Source organism: Anoplopoma fimbria, unplaced genomic scaffold (genome assembly GCF_027596085.1).
Source record: "Anoplopoma fimbria isolate UVic2021 breed Golden Eagle Sablefish unplaced genomic scaffold, Afim_UVic_2022 Un_contig_8782_pilon_pilon, whole genome shotgun sequence".
NCBI classification, from domain to species: Eukaryota; Metazoa; Chordata; class Actinopteri; order Perciformes; family Anoplopomatidae; genus Anoplopoma; species Anoplopoma fimbria.
Genome location: NW_026553413.1, coordinates 1 through 4655, shown reverse-complemented (window position 1 = coordinate 4655; position 4655 = coordinate 1). Strand labels below are relative to the sequence as shown.

Below are 4655 nucleotides of genomic sequence, written 5' to 3'. Positions count from 1 at the left end.
GGGCTCTCGCACCTCCTTATATAGGGTACATGTTATGCGACATTTGGGCTGAAGTCAAGACCATGTATGGGGCTCCGTCATTCTACACATCTACCCTTCAGCCCCTGGTATCCTGCACATCCGCCACCCATATAAGACAAAGACACTTGGGGCCTTCGCTGTATTGTGCAAGACCTGAAAATATACCACACTACATTTGTGATCCTTATAGCCACTTTGTACATTCTGATTTGACATTTAAAAGCTGTGAGTGTGTCTGGCAATCTGCAGGCGCTCCCTGTATAGACGAAAGAGCAAAGCGTGGTGATATAGTATCTTTAAAAGGCCCTTTGGTAGGCACAATATTTGCTTATGGCCATACCACCCTGAACACGCCCGATCTTGTCTGATCTCGGAAGCTAAGCAGGGTCGGGCCTGGTCAGTACTTGGGTGGGAGACCGCCTGGGAATACCAGGTGCTGTAAGCTTTTTTCACTCCTCTTTACAAAAAGCAGAGGGCGCTGCTGCTTTTTCAGTGGACACCGACAGGGTGGGAAGGAAATAGCTAGATCATGACTTGCCGGTATAGAAATGACACAAATCCAGTTAAATGATGGCTTTCATCATTCCTAAGCTCATCGATCATTTTCTTTTCAATTTTATGCTAACGTATTCTACATTTCAACAGTAAATATTAATCTTTTTACTGCACTACATTTGTGATCCTTATAGCCACTTTGTACATTCTGATTTGACATTTAAAAGCTGTGAGTGTGTCTGGCAATCTGCAGGCGCTCCCTGTATAGACGAAAGAGCAAAGCGTGGTGATATAGTATCTTTAAAAGGCCCTTTGGTAGGCACAATATTTGCTTATGGCCATACCACCCTGAACACGCCCGATCTCGTCTGATCTCGGAAGCTAAGCAGGGTCGGGCCTGGTCAGTACTTGGGTGGGAGACCGCCTGGGAATACCAGGTGCTGTAAGCTTTTTTCACTCCTCTTTACAAAAAGCAGAGGGCGCTGCTGCTTTTTCAGTGGACACCGACAGGGTGGGAAGGAAATAGCTAGATCATGACTTGCCGGTATAGAAATGACACAAATCCAGTTAAATGATGGCTTTCATCATTCCTAAGCTCATCGATCATTTTCTTTTCAATTTTATGCTAACGTATTCTACATTTCAACAGTAAATATTAATCTTTTTACTGCACTACATTTGTGATCCTTATAGCCACTTTGTACATTCTGATTTGACATTTAAAAGCTGTGAGTGTGTCTGGCAATCTGCAGGCGCTCCCTATATAGACGAAAGAGCAAAGCGTGGTGATATAGTATCTTTAAAAGGCCCTTTGGTAGGCACAATATTTGCTTGCGGCCATACCACCCTGAACACGCCCGATCTCGCCTGATCTCGGAAGCTAAGCAGGGTCGGGAATTCATACTTTACATGAGTTTCTTCAAGTAAGGGCCTCTGGACTCAAACACAAGTTTACTTGTGTTTTCATGTAAATGCATCACTTTTAGATGCATTTACAGCTTTTCTGCTGCAAAAAGACGTTTCAGCCTTAAAATACCCCAAAAGTGTCTTTTCTGACAGGAAAAAGACGTTTCAGCCTTAAAATACCCCAATTTCAGCCTTAAAATACCCCAAAAGTGTCTTTTCTGACAGGAATTCATACTTTACATGAGTTTCTTCAAGTAAGGGCCTCTGGACTCATAATAACATTTCATGAAAACATGATACTTTCATCACTTTTAGATGCATTTCCGGCTTTTTTGCTCACAAAAGTCGTTTCAGCCTGAAAATACCCCAAAAGTGTCTTTTCTGACAGGAATTCATACTTTACATGAGTTTCTTCAAGTAAGGGCCTCTGGACTCATAATAACAAGTTTACTTGTGTTTTCATGAAAACATGATACTTTCATCACTTTTAGATGCATTTACAGCTTTTCTGCTGCAAAAAGACGTTTCAGCCTTAAAATACCCCAAAAGTGTCTTTTCTGACAGGAATTCATACTTTACATGAGTTTCTTCAAGTAAGGGCCTCTGGACTCATAATAACAAGTTTACTTGTGTTTTCATGTAAATGCATCACTTTTAGATGCATTTACAGCTTTTCTGCTGCAAAAAGACGTTTCAGCCTTAAAATACCCCAAAAGTGTCTTTTCTGACAGGAATTCATACTTTACATGAGTTTCTTCAAGTAAGGGCCTCTGGACTCATAATAACAAGTTTACTTGTGTTTTCATGAAAATGATACATCACTTTTAGATGCATTTACAGCTTTTCTGCTGCAAAAAGACGTTTCAGCCTTAAAATACCCCAAAAGTGTCTTTTCTGACAGGAATTCATACTTTACATGAGTTTCTTCAAGTAAGGGCCTCTGGACTCATAATAACAAGTTTACTTGTGTTTTCATGAAAACATGATACTTTCATCACTTTTAGATGCATTTACAGCTTTTCTGCTCAAAAAGACGTTTCAGCCTTAAAATACCCCAAAAGTGTCTTTTCTGACAGGAATTCATACTTTACATGAGTTTCTTCAAGTAAGGGCCTCTGGACTCATAATAACAAGTTTACTTGTGTTTTCATGAAAATGATACATCACTTTTAGATGCATTTACAGCTTTTCTGCTGCAAAAAGACGTTTCAGCCTTAAAATACCCCAAAAGTGTCTTTTCTGACAGGAATTCATACTTTACATGAGTTTCTTCAAGTAAGGGCCTCTGGACTCATAATAACAAGTTTCATGAAAACATGATACTTTCATCACTTTTAGATGCATTTACAGCTTTTTGCTCAAAAAGACGTTTCAGCCTTAAAATACCCCAAAAGTGTATTTTCTGACAGGAATTCAAACTTTACATGAGTTTCTTCAAGTAAGGGCCTCTGGACTCATAATAACAAGTTTACTTGTGTTTTCATGAAAATGATACATCACTTTTAGATGCATTTACAGCTTTTCTGCTGCAAAAAGACGTTTCAGCCTTAAAATACCCCAAAAGTGTCTTTTCTGACAGGAATTCATACTTTACATGAGTTTCTTCAAGTAAGGGCCTCTGGACTCATAATAACATTTCATGAAAACATGATACTTTCATCACTTTTAGATGCATTTCCGGCTTTTTTGCTCACAAAAGTCGTTTCAGCCTTAAAATACCCCAAAAGTGTCTTTTCTGACAGGAATTCATACTTTACATGAGTTTCTTCAAGTAAGGGCCTCTGGACTCATAATAACAAGTTTACTTGTGTTTTCATGAAAATGATATTTCATCACTTTTAGATGCATTTACAGCTTTTCTGCTGCAAAAAGACGTTTCAGCCTTAAAATACCCCAAAAGTGTCTTTTCTGACAGGAATTCATACTTTACATGAGTTTCTTCAAGTAAGGGCCTCTGGACTCATAATAACATTTCATGAAAACATGATACTTTCATCACTTTTAGATGCATTTACAGCTTTTCTGCTACAAAAAGACGTTTCAGCCTTAAAATACCCCAAAAGTGTCTTTTCTGACAGGAATTCATACTTTACATGAGTTTCTTCAAGTAAGGGCCTCTGGACTCATAATAACAAGTTTACTTGTGTTTTCATGTAAACATGATACTTTCATCACTTTTAGATGCATTTACAGCTTTTCTGCTGCAAAAAGACGTTTCAGCCTTAAAATACCCCAAAAGTGTCTTTTCTGACAGGAATTCATACTTTACATGAGTTTCTTCAAGTAAGGGCCTCTGGACTCATAATAACATTTCATGAAAACATGATACTTTCATCACTTTTAGATGCATTTCCGGCTTTTTTGCTCACAAAAGTCGTTTCAGCCTGAAAATACCCCAAAAGTGTCTTTTCTGACAGGAATTCATACTTTACATGAGTTTCTTCAAGTAAGGGCCTCTGGACTCATAATAACAAGTTTACTTGTGTTTTCATGAAAACATGATACTTTCATCACTTTTTTAGATGCATTTACAGCTTTTCTGCTGCAAAAAGACGTTTCAGCCTTAAAATACCCCAAAAGTGTCTTTTCTGACAGGAATTCATACTTTACATGAGTTTCTTCAAGTAAGGGCCTCTGGACTCATAATAACAAGTTTACTTGTGTTTTCATGAAAACATGATACTTTCATCACTTTTAGATGCATTTACAGCTTTTCTGCTCCAAAAAGACGTTTCAGCCTTAAAATACCCCAAAAGTGTCTTTTCTGACAGGAATTCATACTTTACATGAGTTTCTTCAAGTAAGGGCCTCTGGACTCATAATAACAAGTTTACTTGTGTTTTCATGAAAAATGATACTTTCATCACTTTTAGATGCATTTACAGCTTTTCTGCTCACAAAAAGACGTTTCAGCCTTAAAATACCCCAAAAGTGTCTTTTCTGACAGGAATTCATACTTTACATGAGTTTCTTCAAGTAAGGGCCTCTGGACTCATAATAACAAGTTTACTTGTGTTTTCATGAACATGATACTTTCATCACTTTTAGATGCATTTACAGCTTTTCTGCTCCACATGATACATCACTTTTAGATGCATTTACAGCTTTTCTGCTGCAAAAAGACGTTTCAGCCTTAAAATACCCCAAAAGTGTCTTTTCTGACAGGAATTCATACTTTACATGAGTTTCTTCAAGTAAGGGCCTCTGGACTCATAATAACATTTCATGAAAAC

General features: G+C 37.9%; 2 non-coding genes across 2 annotated transcripts; both read left to right on the top strand.

The window, feature by feature from the left end:
- Positions 1-347: 347 nt before the first annotated feature.
- Positions 348-466, top strand: LOC129116515 (5S ribosomal RNA). Its single transcript, XR_008533570.1, has one exon. It is a non-coding gene; the product is annotated as a 5S ribosomal RNA (ribosomal RNA).
- Positions 467-846: 380 nt separating this feature from the next.
- LOC129116514 (5S ribosomal RNA) lies at positions 847-965 on the top strand. The gene has a single exon (XR_008533569.1). It is a non-coding gene; the product is annotated as a 5S ribosomal RNA (ribosomal RNA).
- Positions 966-4655: the final 3690 nt, after the last annotated feature.